The following is a 23,634-nucleotide window of genomic DNA, read 5'->3' as shown; positions in this document are numbered from 1 at the left end:
GAGTATTTAAGTTGTTTCTGGGTATCAGTCTGTAGTAGAGAAACAGATTTACTGGAGTATGGCTCTATTTGAAAAATCCCTCATTTCCACTTGTAAATTATTTCAAACTTTGTCACTCATAAGATTCCCATTAATATATTTTTTCTGAGGGCTACCATCATTTCGTCATAAACTCATGTTCCAAATAATAATGCAGAAAGTTGGTAACAGATTTGCTGTCATCCTTCAGCTCCCTCATGCTCTTCGTATGAAATGTGTGGAGCAGGTCACAGTTCATTTAAAACAAGCAAAAACTCTGCACACACTAAAACATAGTTTCCCCTTCGAAATCCCAGCAATCTCAGTGGTCAAGGTCAGGATGGATAAGGTCTCCAAGATACCTTTACAGTTTTCAATCTAACAGGACACAACAAAGAGATTCGGGAAATCTCAAGCCTTGTTCTACAGAAGACATACCTGAACCACAGAGCATCCAGGCGAGCCATCAGTGCCCCTTCTTTTCAGCCCAAGAAGATTGCTTTCCTTTCTGGTGGAAAACTGGAAATAGTTTCCTACCTCCCTCCCAGATTTGAAGTTGTGAGTTTTTTTTACAAAATACTTACACACACACATATTAGTGATTTTCCAGTGAACAAAAGAAGAAAAAAAACCAAAACCCTCCACTTTTCCTTTTGTCCTCAAGTTTCGTAGCATTTCTCAGAACAAAAGTTATTTAAAGACTACAAGAATAAGTGACACCTAAATGCAAGTGGAAAATCTAAGACAAAGTGAAACCATCTAAAGAAGAGAACAAAGACAAGAACAACTTCAAGCTGCAGTGATTCACAGTTGATTTATCAATGGATATCACAATTCAATGTTAGTTCCAGAAAAGCTGTCAAGTTTAGGTTTTTGCTGACCCTGTTGCCATGAATTTTCCCATAAGATTTCACACAAACAGAAAACATACAAAAAGTTACAGAGGACCACACTGTAATCCAACACAAGCTCAGAGCTACTGGAAGAGCATGTACATGTCACCACAAATATTTAAACAAGAAGTTCAGTGTTTGATTCCATCAGTCAAGGCAAATTTGGAATTGTTCAGATCTGCCAAAAGCACTTTTCTATCAAGTGACATCAGGAAACAGGCAGCATGTATCTGCCTACTGCAGTCTATCTGGAACACCGCAACAAAACCCCCATGCTTTTTCTGCTGCTCCAGTCACACAGCTATGTTCTCCTGCTCCACCTCACCTCTCCTCTTCCTTCTGCACCATTTTCAAATCCCCTTAGGCACGTTCAGTTTTGCACAGGCTTACAAACGCAGCTGGTTTCCTTCCCTTCCAATTTATTTCTCACCTTACCTTTCCCCCTAGATCTTCCCTAAATGATGCACAACCTGAAGTCTTGAACCATCAGCTTTTCTCTGGTATCGTACTATCACATTAGAAGAAATGGGTAGAGGTCTCTGCAGACAGACACTAAACAGTAGCACTTTTCTAAAAGCATTTTCCCTTTGATTGTATTCCATGATTTTCACTCCTTCAATCTCATCTGTTATTTCCCTTGGTTTTTTTTCAAACTAGCTTACAAACTCCTAGGAGAAAGGCCCACAGTAGATTTTTCATACTGTATTATAACATGCAACAAAGGAGTGCTACTCGGTTGAGGTTTTTCCTTTTTGAGGATGTAGCCAGTTTTGGTTAATTTTTAGAGGTAGATAATGTGTCCTAAAGCATTCAACCTTGATTTTAAACTCCTCCAGAAAGGTATGGTCTTCATTTTCACGTGTAGAAAATGAAGAATACAATTAAAAAAAATAAAAAAAATATTCTAGATAATCACAGAATCACAGAATGGTTTGGGTTGCATGGGACCTTAAAGATCACCTAGTTCCAACCCCCCTGCCATGGGCAGGGACACCTTCCACCAGACCAGGTTGCTCAGAGCCCCATCCAACCTGGCCTTGAACACTGCCAGGGATGGGGCAGCCACAACCTCTCTGGGCAACCTGTGCCAGTGCCTCACCACCCTCACAGTAAACAACTTCTTCCTTACATCTCATCTAAATCTACCCTCTTTCACTTTAAAGCCATTACCCCTTATCCTATCACTACATGCCCTTGTAATTTAATACGCAGTTTTATTTGGAAAGAAGGACAACTACTAAGGGTAGCCTAGTACCATAACCATGGCCTTTCATACAAAAGATTGGGCTCTCAATAGCTTTATTTAGGAGTACAAGCCAGATCCTTAATATTCTTTTAATGCAGTATTTTTAACTGATATGGTGCTTATGCTTGCAGAATGTTTTGATGCATTTACATTGCATTTGTGATTTAATCTACAGCTCTACACTTATCCCTTAGGTGTGCGGTAATCCCCACTGTTAAAAACGCAAAGCAAAACAAAAAAGCTGAACACACACTATTTAAGCAATTTATTTCAAACAGATGTCAGAGACATATTTTATTATTTCCAAATCAGACCATTGATCAGCAAGATGATGAGCAAAGAAAAAGATCTGCTAACCTAAAGTGTGTGAGACTTTATTTACACTGCATTTCCAATCAATAAGGTAAAAACATTACTAAAATACGAAGAGTCATGGTTTTGATTTACTGCTGCTTCTCATGTTCTGGTGTGAAGTCCACCGTCATCACATCATCCTAGAATTGTTTGTACTTCATACACTATCGCTTTGTCACTATAACATATTAATGCCACATTAGTTATGCAGAAATGGTTCAAAATTATTAAGCTCTAGTAAAGGTGCTAGACATCTCTGCCTCACAGCTTTTGTTTGTTTGTTTTTTAAGAACAGGTCCACACTAGAAAGATATAATGTCCTTTACTTATCTGCAAACAAAAGCACATGTGGAGGAAGAGCGGGAATACACAATTCTCTTGTATTCCTGTATTTGACCCTCAGTAATTTCTTCTAAACATAAGAATTTAATTTGTCTCCATCTGATAATAATAGAGACAGTATATTTAGCATTCAACATGACGATGTTTACTAAAATGTCAATGGTTACTCAGTAAGAATAGGACTGGAATAACTAACACTTCAAAGGCCCTATTGGTATTGGCTTGATGATTTATGGCACAGTAGTAATAAGTAATGATAAAACACAACACAATCACGTCTGTAAAAAGTTCTGGATGCTGAAAACTTAAGACGAATGTTTAAATCAGCAACACAGACATCTACATTTTAGTATTCATCTTCTACAAATGATGATATAAAACCACCTTTTTTTAGTTTCTTGGACCTTGATTATTTTTAATAATTTGAGCATATGGTCTAAGTTTAATGTAACAGCATGTGCATATATATATATATATATAAAGACAACTACCAGTATCACGCAATTTCCATACATCTGGCACTTCTAGATACAGTTGTAAGTCTGAAAGCACAAAGGGTTACATGGCTAATACATAAAAGGACTCCAGAAGCTGCTCCATTCAATACCCAATCAATCAAACTCAAGAAATTCAACGTGTGAATAAGTTCTATATTCAGAAGAGAGAATACCTAAGTCTTCTACATCTCAGTTCTCCAAAATAAATCCCATCTTCAATCCCTGCTGATGAATCTAACCATCACATTAATTTCTGACTTTCGTTCGGTTCAAGAGAAAATGGAAACAAGTTCAGCTCAATATAGAAGCTTCAATATCAAGCCACAGAACAGACAAAGCTTTAGCACTATTGATAAGTGAGCTGTTCCTGGCAGCATGGAAGGAAAATAGTTTCCTCTTTTTCAGTCTAACAGGAGCTTTAACAGAGAAACTTTGAAAATACCAGTTACATACTGACACACAGTCAGAATCCAGCTAGACTGGAAAGAACAACGCTCAACTAATGCACCCATTCTGTGGAAAACAGCAGGCATATTCAAACATTCTTGGCTCAAGAAAATAAGGAAAAGGAGTATCAAAACTTACTCCATGCAAGTAAATAAAGGCTACTCAGCAACAGGAAGATGAGAAATGTCTCATCTCCTTGCACACCAGAATGCTCTTCACAAAGTCATCTGTCTTTTTTTCCCCTTAGGAACTTTTTTATGGAGTTAATTTCTATGCCTTGTTTCATTATTATTCAAGAACATGCTTTAGATTACCTGTTCAAATGTAGCACCAACAGTTAAGTTACAAACTGCATTTTTAGGATGCATTTTCCCCAACATTTTAGGACTTATTACAGCTTTTAAAACACCTTGAAATTACTCTCAAAGTAGAAGTTACAAATAAAGGAGTTAGCATTTTCATCCTCTGGATGGTATTTTTTGCTGACATTCAATTAACCCTGTATCACTGATATTAATATTTCAATTTCCACTAAAGTTACATTTCTGGTGGGTTTTTTGTTGCTCAAACAGGTTTTTATATTTATTAAAGGTACATTAATGTAAAACCAATGGCATTTAATATAGTGAATTAAATGAACAGGTAACACCTACAAGCTATTGAAAAAAGCAGAGAAGCATCTAAATTACATCTCCTGTCAAGTACAAATACTAGTGACATCTCTGTGTTACATAATGCTAACTGCAGCTATAATTTATACAGAAAGATTTCCACATTATATTATAGCAGATTTTAAGATGGACGAGGGCTTTCAAGCAAATACCTTTAAACAAACAGAAACCACTTAAACATCAACAAATGAAAAAGATACAGCTCTTCTAAAGTTAGGCAGCAATGGCAGACATTAGCTTCATCCACATGAACTGATTTTTAAGCCTACCAGTAAAGATTTTTTTTTAAGGAATTAATATTTATATAGTTTCAACCAGAGGCAAAGATGAATGAGGAATGACATCTGCTCATTTAAGCATACTCTCCTCACCATGAAATGCAATAGGAGATTCTCAATAATAGACTTATCCAAAGTCCTAACGTAAGAATATAACCAGTGTCTCCTTTTTACTTAAGCAGCATCATAATCTTACCTTCTTTCCAGTAGAAGTACATTCTTATTTCATTCATGGACACCAACTTGCACTTTGTGTCTCTTTCTTAGCTAATTGTTTGACTCATGGAAAGCAGAACAATAGTAAGCTGCAACACGTTGAATATTCATTTTGAAGAAGGCGGACACCACTGACACTTCCCCACTACAAAGTGTTAGTTGTAACTATCTAAAACCCACTAGAACTGTACTAAGGAATTATTCCATGCATATGTAAAGGCTCAGCCAAGTATTACTAGGCTGTACCCTTGGCCGAGAAACAATAAAAAGTTAATAAGTTGGGGGAGGGAGGAGACAAGTCTACCTCTAACTGATTTTAGTAAGCCTTGAACGTGCCACTTAGCAGTGCTTCAGCAAGATGCTCAACCTCTCAAAATTAGTATCTACCTAGTAAAATGAAGATGGAGCTCTTGATGAGCATCACTGAAAAACTGTGAAGATGTAAAAGCAGTCAACAACATAGTGCTGGTCTGGCAGAATTATTAGAAAGGTTGATATGCTGGTAGCTAGTTGATCAGCCTGTCACCACAGATTCATAGATTTGCATACTACCTAGACTGAAGCTAGAATCGGAGCTTTTTGTTCTCTAAAGGGATCTCCATTTAGTCATGTCAATCATAAACTAGCATCATACTCACGTAAACATAGCGCTGGTAATGAATAACACACTGGATAACCTCCTATAACTTTTCCACATCAATATACTGCAAGACTAAATCAACGTCTATAAAGGTACAATAGCATCACTTTAATACGTGTCCACCTAGGATTCCACGTAACCTTACGTAATAAAAATCAAAAACTTTTTCTAAACCAGGTATTTTATTTCTGAACCAAAGCCCTCACAAGTCTTAGCTTCAACATGATTTCCCCAAGCACAGTAAACATTCTAATTTGTCAAATAACAAATTTTTTATTATTATTATTCATTAGAGAGGACTGTAGTCAAATGCTGAAATCAGCAACAATGGATTAAATTCCCCTTACTATTTTTACATTGTGATATTTCTTGGTAACTTCTACATGGGTTTTACATATGCAAGTTGTAACAGAAAGAGAACCTCCTTATGAGAGGAGCACAAAAATCTTGGAGAATTTAAAGTTTGTACACTGGGATTTTAACAAAACTTTAAAGGCGAGCAAAGCAAAGGTGGCAAAGCAAACACTGCATCTTCTTTTCTAAACCTGCATAAAAGCTGCAAAAGTATTACAGTACTTTATGCATTTACCACTTTAAAACAGTAAAGAAGCAGAACAATGACTACTATACGTAAAATTGCTTACAGCAGTCTTTGCTAAACTACGGTCTGACGTTATACTATTTTCACTAATTTCAAAGGCAGAAAATCCTGTAACTCAAATCAGTGGGATCAGGACTGGGGCTTTAAAGAGAAAACAAAACTATATTAAAGTAGGTTTGGTCTCATGAAAACAAACTGTTTTCATTTGTTCATTATTTCAAGGGCAATATTTCAAAATAAAAAAGTAGACTTTAAAAAAAAAAAAAAGAAACAAAACTCACTCTTAACAATTCAGTTGCATAGCAAACCACAGCACCACATACAGAAGCACTCGTCTTTTTTTTTTTTTTTTTTTTTTTACTATGATGATCAACAATTTCACAGCAATAACTAAGTAATTTTAAAATATTTTTACGATTATAATATATCCACTTCCTAAGTCTTCTATGATTGGCTTCAGTTAGTTAGGTCCTGAGAAACTTAGAAACATTTACTTGAAGATAATTGTTGTGATGCTGATTTACAAGCTATAGCTTGCTACAGTTCCATTAGAATACCACACACAGGTTACCACACATTAGATGTGGTAACAGCTCGTGTACATACATATAAAGACAGTAAATACATTTTGTACTAAGAATAAAACACATACTTAGGAGATTCATTTTAAAGCTGTATTGTGTATTATTGCAAAACAGGGCTGGGAGTCTGAGCTGGGCAATCTTTTAGCTGAACAGTTTCATCACTAAATAATGCTGTTTGGCACTGATTAAAAAAAAAGCTGTAAATTTTGATGGAATTTGGCAATTTGTTTCATTCTTTGTTCATGTCAAAACAATGTTTCTTCTTTAGAAGTGGGCTAAGAGAAATTTAAAAAAGTGCTTTAGAATTTTTCATTTCACAACACCCAATGTAGTGTTTCTCAGTCCCAATTTCTTCTTAATTTGCTCATGAAAGGAACTTCAAATCATTCCTGGTTTTGGTTCTGTTCCCACTTCTAAGATAAAGAGATGGCATTAGACATAGAATGTCAAATCCATCTGTCTCTCTCCATAATTGTCTTTAAAGATGGACCATATTTGCATTCTATAGGGAAAACATCAGTAACAAAGCACACAAAAACAAACAAAAAAAACAGAAAACAGGGTGTCTTTCCCTAGTTTCACCATATGGACTGAACAGTTATTTCTCTTACCTGGAGTTAAGTGAGTAAGATGAGTCTTACTTCATTTCTATCACTTATTTTTATTTAAAAAAACCAACTGTAAAACCAAAAAACCCTGAAGCTTCCATGCTTACCATTAAAAAAAAAGAAAAAGCAAATTGCCAAGCAAAAAAACCCAACATAACTCAATTGCTAATAGCCTGACCTTGTTGATATATCATCTAAATGAAGTCTTAAAATAGCAGTGCGGTAATTTATGGTAATCTCTCATGTACATTACAGGTTTGCATTTGGGAATGGTAACATCAACATATAAAACAATTTCTCGTGGTCTGTAGCCGCTACTCCAGAAAACTTAGTATGAATTGCTCAGAGCAGTTCAATACAGCTCATATATGCTTTGCGATTCCAAAATTCAATTTTGTAACTCGTAATCAACTACAAAAATACTATGAACCAAATACGAGCAACATTAAAATGCAATTTCTTCTTACTATTGACTACTTATCAACTGACAACTTAGTCTGTTGAAATTAAAACAATTGGCATAATTTATGGTGATTGCTAAAGCTGCTGACCACAAGTGAAATTATTGCTCTTTATAGACTTAAAAGTCTCTTAATCTAAGCAGCCAATTTAACCTAACATTTCTAAAGACAACGTAACTTTAAATAAAGTGCGTTAATGAAACATTAAAAGGTTGCACAATTAAATTATAGTTGAATACGTTCATATTAACTCTTCCCTCCAGTATGTCTGCCAAGATAAGAATCGGTTTTAGTTACACAACAAAATTGCACAGCGTGTCATAAAATGATGGCTGTGCACCTACATTTACAAAAGTTCAGATGGAAGACATCTTATCCCTTCTCTCTCATTCCCTGCTCAAACCATTTTTATACAAGCAAATCAGGATCAAATCCTCTGCTGAACCACTCGCTATGACTTCACTGATGAAATCAGTAGCATATTTCCACGTAGGTGGAAATACGGCATGCAGTGGCACATACAACGTCAGTAGAAATATACCTATTTACATTTATGAGAAATTGGCCCATTTCCTCTCAATTAATGCTTTATTTAATAAGCATCACCAGAACATTAATTCTCAAAACAGTACTGCAAGGTTCAAACAACAGACAGTGGTAAAAGTAAAGTTCCTACACTCATCTTCACGTGCTGCATCTTCTGATTTTTTTAATAACCAAAATAGATGCTTACTACTAAGATTTACTCTTGTACTCTTTAAAGACATTTAAGTCCATGGTGATTCTGATTTATTGAAATGTATGGAATTTGTGGAAATACACAGTACAGCTAATGGGTTGATAGAACTCCAAACGTTATGTTGCTATAATTACATTGTAATAGAGGTTAGCTCTCGTGTTCTAGGAACCATGCATGAAAACGCATTGTGCAGATGAGGAATACCACCATTTGTGGACACCAAATCATTTGGACAAATGCAAGAGGTGTCTTTTACAACAGAATAAGTTTTGCAGATATGCTGTATCCAAGACAGTTCCTATGTATTAACCTAAAAACTTCAATGCCCAAAATTCTGTTTTGTACAAAAAAACGAGGACATCTTTGCTGATAAAAGTAGCTAGCCTACATGCTGTAAAATCCATCTTGTCCTAGGCTAGGAAAGATCTAGGTGCAAACTCTGACTATAAGGCTTCTCTTTTGTCAATAACTGCCTACCTATGTTACGAGGAAAAGAAGAAACAATACCAGTCACTATGCCTACAACCAGATCTTTGTCACTTAAAAGCAGTTAATAATGCAAACTTAAAACAACAAAAATATATTAAGATATGCACGTAAATGCTATTTTACTAGTTGAGGGCGCAAGAGAATGATTTATATTTTATAGGGGTGGGATAGAATTTGCTTGTAGCAGCCGAAGGAGTAATAAAAAGAAGAGGCAAAGGGAAATAAAAGACTAAAGCTTGCAAAACCATAGAGTTCTCGATTCAACACTGATCTGATGTTAGAGAACCTGGTATGTGGCACTTCTTCAGTAAAAAAAAGCAATAAGAGTGATATTTCCTTCCCGTACTCAGATCTGGATAAAAACATGGAGGAAAGAGATGGTGGAGAAAGGCTTACCTCTGGGTGAGACTATAAGGGGAGGCTGATGATGGTTAAGATCAAAGTTGTAAAAAAGCAGCTGAATGCAGAACTGCGTGGATTTCAATTCGATGGACTTCACGAAACAGAAGGGCTCAACATGATGATACAGGGCTCTGCAGAAAAGCAGACAAAATTTTGGATGAATTGGGAGCTGAGGAAAGAGCTGGGGAAGAAACTGAGGGAAATGAAATTAAAGTCAGCTCATAGGTGCATCTATAACCTGGATGTATAGAAAACGAGGGATATTTAGTTGTTATGGTTTATAAAGCACATCAGGTGGCTATTAAAGAATGAGACCTGTAAGCATGGTTCTCAAATGTTGTGAACAGGAAGGACTAAGCTGTGTGAAGCTGGAGTAAGAGGAATCTGAAAAGGAACGAGAAAAAAGGTGAATGGGGCAGAGAATGAAGTCAGAAAAACACAACAGTAGTTCAGAGCAAGAAATAATTTGGTGATAAAGGAGCACCTGTCTATAGGAGAGCTGTATGATCTTCAGAGATGAAGAAGGTTCTATGGTTAGTGGGACACATGTGGAAGACAGAATTTGAAAGAGATTTGTGTATGAGGAGTAATAGATATTCCTGCTGAGAATGGCTTATAGGAACAAGCAGGAAGGCTTGTATCCAGACCATCAGGAAGCCCACAACAAGCAATTCTGCTTCTGCATTAATTTCTTTCCCTGTGACACCTCCCTGGTCCAGTAGTTGGCTAATTCCTTGTGTAAGAAATGAACTCAGAAACAAAATGGGCTGCACAGCTAAGTCAGAAAAATCATATCACACATCGGAGCAGCTGAAAAAGAAAGCGTCTTCTGGAACAAAAACATGGGTTACAAAAAAAGTAGTTTACTCACTTGCTTTTAAAAAAAAGGTATCTGTGTTGTTTCATATAAACAAGACAACCACCATGAATCTTTCTTATTTCACAAAAATGGAACAAGAAAGTCTCACTCCTCCAACCAGTACATGAAAGCCCCATCATACTTCCCACACTCTGCTGTTGGCTGCTAACTCCTTTTGGAACCAGTTTCCATAGGATCAGAGTACTGGTAAGAGGAAACACAGTGGGGGACAGTCAACCACCTCCCAGGTTTGCATTCTCTATCAAGCACGACAGTCCACCACCCATTACCATGGAAATGAGCAGAACTTGCAAAGTTCTATTAGATAAACAAAACCTTCAGTTTACAATAATTAACAGCCTGATTTATCAGAAGAAAACCTAAAGTAATACCAGTATTTAACTGCAGTACCCTTAAAAGGAGTGGTCAAGTTATTGATACGCTACTCAAAGCAAAGTCAACGCAGTCATGTTCATATATGCCATCTAAGAATCTTTACCCTTAAATGACTCTGTTCTCACTAAGTTTCTGTAGTTAATACGACCCAACACAAAACTCTTTGGTAGATGAGGCAAATAACACTACACATACACACTACAGCCAGTATTTCATTAATGCCTGCTTAAGTCCCAAGCAACCTCTCTTTTAGTAGATGTTTCTTTAAAAGTTGCATTGCTACAAAACACTCGCCTCTGCAACCCCATGTGCAGTCTATGAACATTCATATGAACAAAATTATGCATAAACCAATTATCCCTTAGAGTAGAAAATGAAGCCAGAGCAACTGCATGAAAATGTCATCCAAAATAGCATTCCAAACCTACCTACAGTCCCGAAAAGGAGTTACAGAAGGGACTATTTGCTTACAACCATTTTCAGATCTAAAGCCCAACATTTCAATAATGGAAATATGAATTCTTTAAAACATGTCAAAATGTTGTCAGTTATTTAAGACTTAAGTCCATATAGACAGAAAGAGATGTACAGGTAAGACACACACATATACTCTATAAAACCAGAGCTTTATACCTACACACACCCCCACCCCACCCCCCAAAAAAAAACCAAACCGGAAAAAAAACAACTCCAAAACACAAAAAAGTTTATGGAATCCTCATAACCCTTAGCAAACATCTCTCTGCATTCAGGAAAACAAACAAAGCAAAACCCCAAAAATGCCAACAGCCTACAGGCAAACCAGAAAGATACATCTATAATTTGGAACAAGCAGTACTGTCTACTTAAAAGAGGCTCTGAACTGGAAGAGTGCAGTAATTGCTCATTAAGGCAGGCTACAGAAAATAAGCACTGCTGAGTGAAAGCTTCTAAAGCAACAAGCCAGTGCTAAGCCCAATTCAATAGTCATTTTAATTTCAATATACTTATTATAGACAACATATTTAACTAGAAGCAATCTTTTTCCCTCCAATCTTACACTACTTGTTTTCTAAAACTCAGAAATGAGAATTCCGTACTAGAAAGTAGAAAACAATACAACAACAGCCTCATACAGTAGCTTCAGCCAAGGAGATTAATATCAAATATATATGATTTTTGTTCTTTTAAATAGACAACTTCCAGTGAAACTGTTCAGTGCAACAGAATGAAAACAAAGAAGGAATACTTATTTTCAATAACACACTCTATATACTATTAGAGAAAAAGAAAAAAAAAAACCAAAAAACAAAGAAGTAGCTTAAGTATCTTTTAAGCAGCATTCAGAAATATTATGTTAAAATAGTAAATACAGTAGGAAAGAAACTGACTTGTTTTCTCAGTACAGAGTAGTTCACTGGATATTTTAGTAAGTTTTTGTAGAGTTGAATACTTGGGTATCCTCAATATTTTATGGAAAGAAGTTTTAGAAAAGACAGGTTCGCATTAGAAAAACCTACTTACAGTCACATTTTTCATGTATGTGTATATATTTCTATAAGTCATAAAGGATAAACATGTCCTGTTCTTAAGACCTCTCAGACTGTTTAAGAGAGATAACACCACCAAGACCAGTGCATATTTTCAGCTTTATTTGGCCCTAAATACATTGTCACGAGACCAGCTACGTGGTAACACCTAGGTAGAACATTATGTATTAGCAAGAGGTTGCCAGCAAAATCGAACTCTCTTTGACTTGATGCTTTTTACAGTTACACAGTGTTAAACATTAACTCCATTGTGCTGCAACTGTAAAACATAAGAAATCTAGTCCCACTACAGTCATTGTGAGATACCATCAGTCATTGTGACTGAAGCAAAGAAAGAGCGCACCATTATCCCAGTCTGTAAAATGGGAACAAAAAATATTCCTAACCAAATGGAGGGGACTGTTTTTCCATAACCAAAGCCCTGAGATAATGATAAATTAAGCAGCAGCAGCAGCATTATTCTTCTTACATTTTTCAGATTAAGATCATTTAAATATTAAATTCATACCATTTAGACCTCATGAATCACACTGAATAATGTCCTGCCTCCTCCAATTAACATCAATGCCAATCCTCAGAATTTCCTACCTCAATGAAAAGAAGTATGCTTACCTATTCCATTAATGCAGAGCAAACATGTTTGCTATCTCCATACACACGTGACTACCGGCACCATGTGTAAGCAACCATGTCATTTCTTCAGTTTTAAAAAACATAATTTTAAATTATAATACCATATCAAATGCGTAATAATAGATTTCCTTTGCTACATCTTTTCTCACGTGACACTGCTTTTATAGAACTCTGAACACATTTCAATGGCTTTTTATACATAAGCCATCAATACAATATGTTCATTTACTTCCACATCTGACTACTTGAGATGTTAAGTTTAGTAATTTGCATTCCCACATTCTTAAGAGTTGCTTTTAATAAGAATTTTATATTTTTTGATTTATGTGTCATTTACATATTTAAAATCTGGCAAATGGGAGGCACTTCTCTTCAAAAGAGAAGATTTTTACCTAAGTATTTTAAAGGTAGTTTTCTTGTGTGTTTGGTGGGGTTTTTTTTGTGTTTAAGATGAAACATTCATAGAACAAAACCTATTTAGAATGTGTTATTCACAGTATTTCTAATCATTCCTTGAAACAAAACCGTGATCTAACAAAAAAAAAAAAAAAAAGACAACACCCACAAAGGTTCCTGAATGCCCAAGATGTTGAAAGATTTGAGTTCCTGAAACAAGCCAAAACGCCCAAAACACACAGATGCATTAAAAACACATTAACAACTTCTGATGATTTTACATTATCAATACATGCTATCTATAGGGAAAACAGCAACTAGTTTATTAATAACCCTGTATTTCATGTGAGGAGAAGTATTTTGAAATTAGCCCACAGCATTGCAAGTCATGCATAAAATAAGCTTTCAAAAGAAAACTACGGACAGGAAAGAAGCAAAACTATTGGGCTAGGTCTCACCTTCCAAAAGGTAGCTCTTTCCCTACCACAGTGTATCTTGCTACTTGTGATTCACAAAGTATTCTCTACAACACCAGGAATTCCATCCTTCAAATATCAAATTGCTCTACATTAAGCTTCACAATTAACAGCTAAAATACAGGCACTAGGAGCGGTGGGGTTTTGTTACTGCAAAAACATTTGGAGATATAGTAGATGTTTGAGATGCTTGCCCCACCACACGGACAGCTGGTATTTATTCCCATCGTACAGCGTATCTGACTCGTTAATTATCAGAGAAGCATCAGCACAATCAAGATGGGTATCTACAACCTTTGGATATTGCAAACACAATCAATGAAAGACCATCGCTACGATAGTTATTATACAGTCTGAAAAGGCAGCATACATTTAAGCCAAAGAATGGAGGAGGGGTGGCAGAAGTTCTTGCCTTTGATTTCAGAATTAGAACATCTAAACCCCACATCTGCTAAGGTAAACGTGTTGACATTTAACGCGGTAAGATCACACGGGTAATACTGAAGAAGCAGGGACCTCTCTACGTACCACAATCGTACCAGTAGCCAGTCTAAGCATTCATCAGCCAAGCCTAAAGCGTCAGTCACGAGCTACAGCTGTAAGGCATTTAGGGAAAAAGCAGTTGAAAGCAGCAGAACAGTATAACGACCACACACGCACGCCTCGCCTAAACTAGAGATTACCAGATCCCGTAGACAGCAGGAGGAGAATATACACTTAACCGATTGCGCCTGAGAATCACTCAGAAACAAGGCAGCCCCCCATCCACCGCCGGGCAGACAGCGCGGTGCCGCTGCCCCGACAGAGCCACCTCACCCCCGCGCTCACCGGGGATGCGGCTTTTCACCTCAGCGGCCCCGGGGCGCTCCCGCGACGCCAGCGCGGAGCCGGAGCCAAAGCGCCGCGCCGGGGCGTCCCGCGGGGGCGGGCGGCGGCCCCCGGCAGAGAAAAAGAGAGGGAGAGGGAGAGAGAGAGAGAGAGAGAGAAAGCGCGCCCCGCCTTTCCCCACCGCCGCGGACGGCCGCGCACACCGCCCGCCCGCCCGCCCCCGCCCCGCCTCAGCCGGCGACGGGGACGGAGAGCTGCGGGCGGGCAGAGCCGCGCGCCGCGCCGACCCACCCCGTCCGCTCGCTCGCTCGAGCGCGCCGCAACCGCGGGCGAAGGAGACCCCCTATAGGCGCGAGGAGAGCTGGTGCCTCAGAGCCCCCCCACCCCCCCGGGCAGAGCTACGGACGCGGCGGCATCTCCGCCGGGCGCCGGCTCCCCCTCGGCAGGCGCCGCGGCAAGCGGGTTCCCCGCAGCCGGCGGAGCGCCCGCGCACCGGCGACACGCGCCGCCTTGGGAAGCCACGCTCCTCGCCGCGGCACCGTCCCTCCCGCCGGGCTCCGCCGCCCTGGCCAGCACCACACACGCGTAGGCGGCACGTACACACCCAGCGGCATCCACGGAACAGCCCCCTCCGAGAGCGCCCGGTGGCTTCACGCTCACGGCGGGGCAAGGCAACCCCCCCCCCCCCCCCCTCCGCCCGCCCTTCGCCGCCCCGGCCCCCCGCGAGAGGCGAAGTTCGGGGCGCCCGCGGCGCCGCTCCCGCCTCCCCAGCAAACTTACCGAGCGCGGCCACCGGCTGAACTTTCAGCGGCGCCCCGGCTCAGCCCCGCCGACGGCTTCTCCCATCGCCTCTAGGTGCGGTGCCCGCGCCCCGCTCCCCGGCGGCTGCGGCGCGGGCCAATATAAATCCACATTGCCGCTGCCGGCGCCTGGCGGCTCCCCCCCCCCCCCCCCCGCAGCCCGCCCCGGCCCCTCCGCCCCGCTGAGGGGACGGCGCCGGTTCCTGCTGCCGCGGCTCGACCCGCAGCTAACGGCGGCGGCGCGTCAGGCTGTGAGGAGCCAAGGCGCGAGGGGAAGCGGGGCCGGGCTCGGCGTAGCCCCGTCGCCACCGCTGCGGCTGCTGCCGCCGCCGCTCCTCTCCGGCGGGTGTAGTATCAGCGGCGCCGCTCGCTCTCAGGGTGGGTTTTGGTTGGTGGTGTTTTTTTTTTTTTTTTTCCTTTTTTTTTTTTTTTTTTTCCCCTTTTCAGCTCCTTCGCTGTTAATGAGCATGCCCGGGAGATCTGCGCAGGCGCGTTACCGACCGCCGCGCCTCAAGTCGCCTCGCGCCGGCAGCCGCGGCGGGTTCGTGAGGCGAGAGCTGAGGGGGCGCGAGCCGGGGCAAGGCGGGCAGGGCTGCCCCTCGGCCCGCGGGCGGAGGTGGCACCGAGGCGGGAGGGAGCGGAGGGAGGACGGAGGATGAACCGGCAGTCGGGACGCTTTCGGCGGAGTTAAGAGAAGTAGCCGGGGAGGTTGAGGCGCCTGAGCCCCTCCGAGGGAGAGGAGCTGCCCCCCCCCCCCCGCCCCGGGGACAGGCCGCCCGCGCTGGCCCACGGCTTCTCACACGCGCGGGAAAGGGAGGAAAGAGAGAGAGAGGGGGAAAAAACCCACCGGCGGTCCTCTGCGTTTGGAAATAACGCAGAATACCTCCCTCTAAATTTACCTTTCCGAGGAAGTAAGACTGATAGTAGCATCAAGGCTTGGGAGAGAGCTGTTGATTTATATAGATGGTGCTTCAGCCGCTTTCCTTTCTCGAGCTGAGCGTACTAACGTGGGGATCTCCCGTGTCCACCTCCATTAACAGTCCTGGGGCTTGCTGCAGGGGAACTTCATCTTCTGGTGATGATCTCTATAATTTCATCATTTATACGCGGTATATCCTCAAGAGGACATACAAAGGCATAAAGTGATTACAACCTCCTTTTTCACAACAGCTAAATCTGCATCTGCAGTTATTTGTAAAGATTGTATGGTGCTGAAGAATCCAAGAAGCTGGCAAAAGGTGTGTGCCTCTGAGGCTGGACCCAGTTTACCAGTCTGTCTCCATCCTAGTTTCAGTTTACAGGGATACTGCATACCTATCCATTCCTCAAAAAAATCACTGTGGTTATTTACGTTATATAGCCTGTGCATTCAGCAACAGGAACACACTGGAAAAAACGTGAAATTCACAGTTCCTGTTATTTCTTCATAAGTTTCTGCATAGACCACCTAAAGTAGAGTTGCTTGTTTTGCTCTGTATCATGCCCCAAGACATACTTCATTTAGACAGTTAGTTTATGGTGTTTACATAAGTATTTGGGAGAAAGCACCTCTTGAAGAAACGAAAACATTTTAAGAACTGGCTCTTAAGTAAAGAGAAATTCTATTTTTGCCTATATAATGTCTTGCAGTACATAAATAAAAGAATAAAGTAGGTAAGGCCATCTGTGATTCTAATATACTGCTGCTAATACATAACTTTCCTGTCATTTTTTTTCACAGTTGCTCTTCGAGGCAACCCTGCCCTGAACTCGCTTTATCAGAAAAAAAATTCAGGTGCCCATGAAAAATCTTACCGAGTCATTTTTTCTTGGTTCTTCAGGTAAAAACACAGATAGGGTTTTGATATTCAAAATTATTTTCTGCCAATGTGGTCAGTTTGTAGGGAGCAAAGGAATAAAGAAAATTCCTCACTGAACAGCATTGCAAAGGTGTTGAAGGAACTGACCCGAAATACAATTCCTTTTCCAAAACATGTACATTAGTATCTGTATAAATATGAAGCAGTGGAGATTTGTCTCCCCAATTTATGTAGGCTGCAACCCAATTCTGAAAAAAAGTTACAAGGTTTTGATAATTCCAAAGCCAGCTGCTTTGAAAAACAAAGGATGGGAAGATGAAAAGAAGGATGAGGAACCAGAAAGGTGATAGTGTTTTCAAATCTAGCATCAAAATGGCTGCTTACATGAATGACAAGAGTACTGACTTTGTATATTCATTTCTAGACCTTAGGTATTTATTTCCTTCTATTCTACAGATTTCTAAAGATACAAATTTAAGATGAAGAAGTTCATCTAGCTCTTCAAAATGAAACCGCCTTTCAGCAATACTCTGGAAATCTACATCTGCCTCTCCCTAAAGAAAGCACAGCTGTAAAGATCTTGAGGTAAATATAGAGTCCTTTAGGAAGTCATAGAATCATTTAGGTTGAAAAAGACCTTTAAGCTCATTGAGTCCAACTGTCAACCATGCCCACTAAACCAAGTCCTGAAGTGCCTTGTCTACGTGCTTTTTGAATACTTCCAGGGATGGTGACACCACCACTTCCCTGGGCAGCTTGTTCCAATGCCTGACAACCCTTTCAGTAAAGAAAGTCCATTTTATCTTCCTTAGATTAAATGCATGCTATATAGCAGAAGGAAAGTCTTGAACTGCTGGCTATACATTACTTCCTTAGGAAGGACAGAAGTAACAAACCAAATGAGTTTCTCATGAATCTTGAAGCCATTAAACAAATTTCACCATGAACTGACTCTAAAAATAATTATTTTAAGTCAGAACAGTCCTCTCCTAAAAGTTTGTGTCAAATATCTGTGACTTAGTGCTGGTAGGTGGAATAATTCTTCAGCAGCATAGATCAGTCATGAACTATTCTGAGCCTAGAGCAAAGAGTAAATTTTCTTTCCCAGGAGACACTGTTGTTTTAGTTTCTTCTCTCTCAGGATAGACTTTAACATTTGCTTTTCATTAACACAAAAATTAGATACCATGGCTTGAACACAGAAATAGTTCAAAAAAAGAAAAATGAAGTTGATATGTTAGTCACAGAAACATAAACCAAGATAGCCGACTAGTCTAGATTCCAGGCTTTAAGATACTACCATAGTCAAGTAAATACTGCCCTGCTATTAGCAGACAAAGATCACACATTATTATTAATGCTTCTGCTTGGAATGCTGTGGAATTGCCTATTACAGTCATTAACATATAGTAGTCGTAAAAGGATGGTAGCCTCATCAAGGGAGGACATAAAAAGATAACTATTTGAGGTGGACATTCAATCCTACCTTTGTCTCTTCAGGCACTGCTGAGATAAATGAACCAAAGTTGATAAACTCAATAGTGGAAAATTGTTGCCAGATATCAAGTGGTGTATCTGGTATATATGCTAATTTCAGACACCCATGGGATGCTCCCTAGTGAGTTGGGGTTAGGGAAACCAAAAGGGTCTGCTTAGAGTACCATGCAGATACTACATATTAGTCTATGAGAAGGATACATAGGAAGGTGTGAAACTTCAGGTATATTATACGCATGTGCCAACAGAACTAGGAGCATATTCCAGTGCGACACGAGAACTGTTGAATACTGAGAGCATTTCTTTTAGAAGAACTACCCCAGTAGAAGGAACAGATAGAGATATAGGTTTTTCCAAGAACCAGATAACTGGCAACAAGGACCCTTAGGCACATCAAACCTAAAAGTACTGAATACCAGAAGCGCATTGAGCAAAAAAAAATTCTGACCCTCAGATTTCTCAACTAAGTATGTTAAACTGGCTTCGAAGAAAGCAATAGGTAAAATTTTGCTAGATAAGCTGGTGCCAAATGGAATTTTCTTGAGTGAAAATACATGTAGGTTTATATAGTATTGCAGCTCCCTGCACTAAAGATTTTCTCTAAGTAGCAAAGGATAGCATCTATAGCGCAGAGTTCCAGTACTAGTCAATGCAGTACTAATGCTAAGGACTCGCTTGACGCCTTTTGGCTAGCTCAAGTTGGGAAGAGCCTCCTGAGCGATTCATTGTCATCTTTAACTGGTAACTGAGTTATGCTGAAGCACTGGTTTTAAATTATTCTTGTGCCTCCTGTGGGAATAGAGATCATTGCCTGCATTGCAACAATCTCTGTTGAGACCTGAGACACAGCTGCTGGTCTCACTGCTGAATAGCATCTTTTCAACCCACCTGGGGTAGGTAGGATATCACCACACTTACCAGGGTTCTGTCAGCCTGTGCTTCCAAGAATGATGCTGAAACTTTCTCTTTTTGCCTCTTATTCTTTGAATCAGATCAAGTCCTCAAAAACTTCTCTGAAATTTTGGGGAATTTTCTTAGTTTACGAGACTGCTTCCTGGACAACTGTAAGATGGGATAAGATACTTTCCTAAATAATTGAAGTGGTTCTTTGGTGTGCCATTTATGGAAATTACTCCTTCATACAGTTAATGGGCTTCAAAACACAGGAAATCAGCGAGATCCCAGTACTGACTATGCTTTCTAACATAGTTTGTTTGAAATACAAGGGTTGACTTGTTTGTTTTGGTGTTTTCAACAGACTAAGAGAAAACTATTTCAAAAAGGAGATGAAATATTTACAGTAAGTCCCTTAAAACTGCTAGAAAACTACCCAAATACGAAGGGCATTGAGATCCCAGCTGTCTGCCAGAAAGTGACAGAAGGGACTGAGTGGCACTAGTAGCATTGCCCGGCCCCTTATGTAACAGGCAAAAAAATCATAAGGACATTCAGACTCCAGAAGGACACTGTTGAGGAAGTTATTGTTGTGTACATTAACATGGGAACCCAACCATAGTCCAAAAGGTTAAATTCTTTTAAAATCCAGTTATTTATACTCGATAAAGCTCATGAGACCGATCCATCACAGTTGTCCACAGTGGTTTTGGAATGTTGCCATTTTTTAAAATGATACCTTACATCAGTCTGATGTAGGTACATATGAGGTGTGGATGTAAAACATGATCAAAACGTAACAACAGAAGTCTAGCTGTACCCAATGCATATTCACTTTGACAAGGCACAGGTCGTTGCACAAAGTGAAATGTAAAGGAGAATCAGGATCTTTTTTTTATAGTTATGAGTATATTATGTCATTATATATTTTTCTAGTTGTGTTCCTACTGAAGAGAATATTGATACATTCCACTAAAATGACACACAGGCACAGTCTTGCCCTTAGTCTGGGAATATTCAAGTTTGTAAAAGATTAGGAAGGAGAAAATGAGTTATGAAACACCAGTCAGAAGTTTTTACTTTCTGGATCGAAAGAAGGGTCTAGAAAGTTAGGAAAGTTGCTCTTCTATTTCCCTCTCACTGAGAAGAGCTGAATTTCATGAAGCTAGGTTTAATACACATAGACACAGAAAACGGTGTATGAAATTGCTCTCCCATATTATTACCAGCTCCCAGCAAGAACAGGTTTTGCCCCAGACTTCTACCAGAAACTGTACATTGTGTAGTAGAGCTAAGAGACAAGTAAGTCATTGCAATTTCTGATGGGATATGACTTTTCAGAAATTGTACCCCCAGAACCAAGAAAATTACTAAAGAGGAGTTGATATTTTTGAAAAAGAAATGAAAACTGATGTATTTTGGTAGTCATCTTGGTGAAAAATGTACCAGAAATAGATTTGTTTACAGAACAGTTTCTACCATGCAAAAGACTGAAGAAAGCACTGCTGCCTTGTGCCACGCTTACAAACTATGAAAAAATAATAGAAACATGATATTGACTCTCTGTCCAAGGCTTTCCATCATTGCATGATGCCCGTCTCCTTTGCTCACTTTTTAAATTTTCAAAGAAAAGACTTTCATAGTTTTTACAGTGTCATCTCTCACATTCAGAAAGAAATCCTGTAAATAACTGCAAATCTTCTTTCAAAGTTTACCTCTAAACTAGCTTGCTTCAAGATGCCTACCAAAAACCTGGCAATAGTGAGGCTGTTCACGTGCTATGACCGCTGCCTAGCATGTTGACCAAAACTGCAAACTTGTTTCCTGATAATTTCCCATCTATCTGGATGAATTGATTATTCTAAACTTGTGGCGCCAAAAAAAAAAAAAAATACGCACCTTTTCCACAGATATGGCTCCCTCGTTAATATGCAGTAGAGAGAACAGAAAAGTGTTGCAATTTTAATGGCTGGAGGGGGGTGTTACTTATTTTCCTATCACATGAACACAAGGTGGTGCTAATGCTCCTGTCACCGGTACTAATTCTCCACTTCCCCAGTAAGCTTTACTTGGGTGATGGTAGCTGAAGTGTAGCTGGTGTAACAGGTATTTAATTTTCCTTAAATTAATTATAAAAAATAATATCCATTAAGATAAAACATTTCATTTAAAATTAAACTCTTGGGGCGTTTTTGATAAACTGAAAAAACCCATCCATTTCCAATTGACATAGAGAAATATTTTCTTCATTGTTTTGGTTTGAACCCCAGAACCCAAACAAACAGACCAGTTGTATTCCCAGCTTCCATTCAAGACCCGAATACAAATGACTTCTAGGTCAAGAAAGAAAAGGAAAAAAAGCCTTAAGACCATCCATATTTTTTCAGTTCTTAAGAAAGAATTAAAAAAAAAACAAAAACAAACAAAACAACAAACAACACATGAAATGAACTTGCGAAATATATAAATAAGTATACTCCCAGGTAATTGAAAAGAGCTGGAGATGAGAAAAGATGAGTTTAAATGCTTTCCTGCTCTTAGGGGGAAGTCTTTTGGTATTGCAGAAAGGTGCATCTAAACTAGAAGATTTAAAAAACCCTTTACTAAGAAAGATGACTATTAAAAATCATTGTTGAAAAATATTCAATGAAAATGTTTATTCCTGAAAATGAATACATGCTAAAAGAGGTTTGAGTCTATCAGCTTGCCCATTAGAGTGGAACTAAGGTAAAGCACTTTTGAAGAGAGATTAAACTTCCAAATAGCAGGGATCGTTTCTTTCCTAAATAAAATAATAGTAAAACTTTTCATTGCATTGAAAGCTGACACTGAAGAAGATAAGCAAGATAAAAAACAAAGGCATGTTTTGTAGAGTATTTTGGATCCATTGTTTCATCAGTCTCATGGTTAGCCTACAGTGTAATTTGTTGCATAGGAAGGAAATCATAATAAGGATCTTTTTTCAAATATAGTGTATAAAGACATAAAGGCCCTTCTTCTTTATTTCTCTTCAGGTTCATCTGATAATTACATAATTATTGTGAGAGAAATTCTGACTCTCAGTGCAGTGCAATATTTTTTGAGGCATTTGAAAGTGAACATACTTTGTGATCATCTACCCAACCTGCTTTTCCCTTTTCCTGTTCCCTTTTATTACATAATATTCCCCTATGTTCCTGCTGCTTTTCTTCTTTCTTATATTTTTGCTGATCTCTGTTGCTCGTGTATTTACTTTTCCCTTAGGAAAATATACAAAACCAAGACCTAAATATCTTAATCTCTTCAGCTTAATTAGACATGAAAGTAACTCTGGCCTCATTAAGAAATGTCCTAAAGCAACAGGTAAAATGGAATCAGATGAGTTTGAAATCTCATCCAGAGATCAGCTTGTCAGACAGTCCTAGTTGTTAAAGAAGCCTGGGATATAGCTACTGTAGAGAAGAGAAAAACTAAATGCTTAGTATAAATCTCAGTGGAAGAGGTGACTAATTAGAGATAATTATACACAGATTTCTTGCATTAAAAGTGCTTTAAAACATAAACATTCACATTTTACTTAGGCTCCCAAGTGCTTCCTAGGAGGCAAGCTTGCAAGAACTGCCTTTTAAACGATGTCAAACGCTTTTAAACCAAATGATTTTTAAGAGGCATCTCACTGAAAATTGCGATGCCTTGAATTTTCTTTTCACCTTCAGTTTAGTAAGAAACTGCAATAAATTTTATGGCCTAAGTTAGTATCTTAATTGCCCTATAACAAAGGTAATCAAGAGTCATGCAGTACTGATTTGCTACTGTTCACTAGCAATTTCAAAACCTGTACCCGAAATTCACTTGATAGGAAGACATTGAACTGTCTTCAGAACTGAGGTCAAAACTGTCATAACATTGATAAGGGACATAAGAAAGGATGCTATGCTAAAAATATATCATCTATGAGATTAAAAACAAACAAAAACCAAAAACCCCAGCAAAACTTAGGACACAATCTATAAGCAAATTTCTGGAATATTTGTGGAAAACTCTGAAAGTCAGCGTATAAAA

At 39.2% G+C, this 23,634-nt stretch overlaps 1 protein-coding gene across 6 annotated transcripts in view; it reads right to left on the bottom strand.

Moving 5' to 3' along the window:
* TENM1 (teneurin transmembrane protein 1) overlaps positions 1–15,477 on the bottom strand; it is a 342,601-nt gene extending 327,124 nt beyond the window's left edge. For 4 of the 6 annotated variants that reach the window (XM_049827935.1, XM_049827938.1, XM_049827940.1 and 1 more), the window contains exons 1-2: positions 15,384–15,477; positions 9,481–9,617 (exon numbers count right to left, since the gene is read on the bottom strand). The gene's annotated coding sequence lies outside the window, so the exon portion shown is untranslated. Of the gene's footprint in view, positions 1–9,480; positions 9,618–14,603; positions 14,660–15,383 lie in introns of those variants that run through there. The other 2 variants (XM_049827937.1, XM_049827936.1) reach the window with 2 other exon arrangements.
* Positions 15,478–23,634: the final 8,157 nt, after the last annotated feature.

This window comes from Accipiter gentilis, chromosome 24 (assembly GCF_929443795.1).
Source record: "Accipiter gentilis chromosome 24, bAccGen1.1, whole genome shotgun sequence".
Lineage (NCBI taxonomy): Eukaryota > Metazoa > Chordata > Aves > Accipitriformes > Accipitridae > Astur > Astur gentilis.
This window is presented reverse-complemented; position numbering and strand designations above follow the sequence as displayed.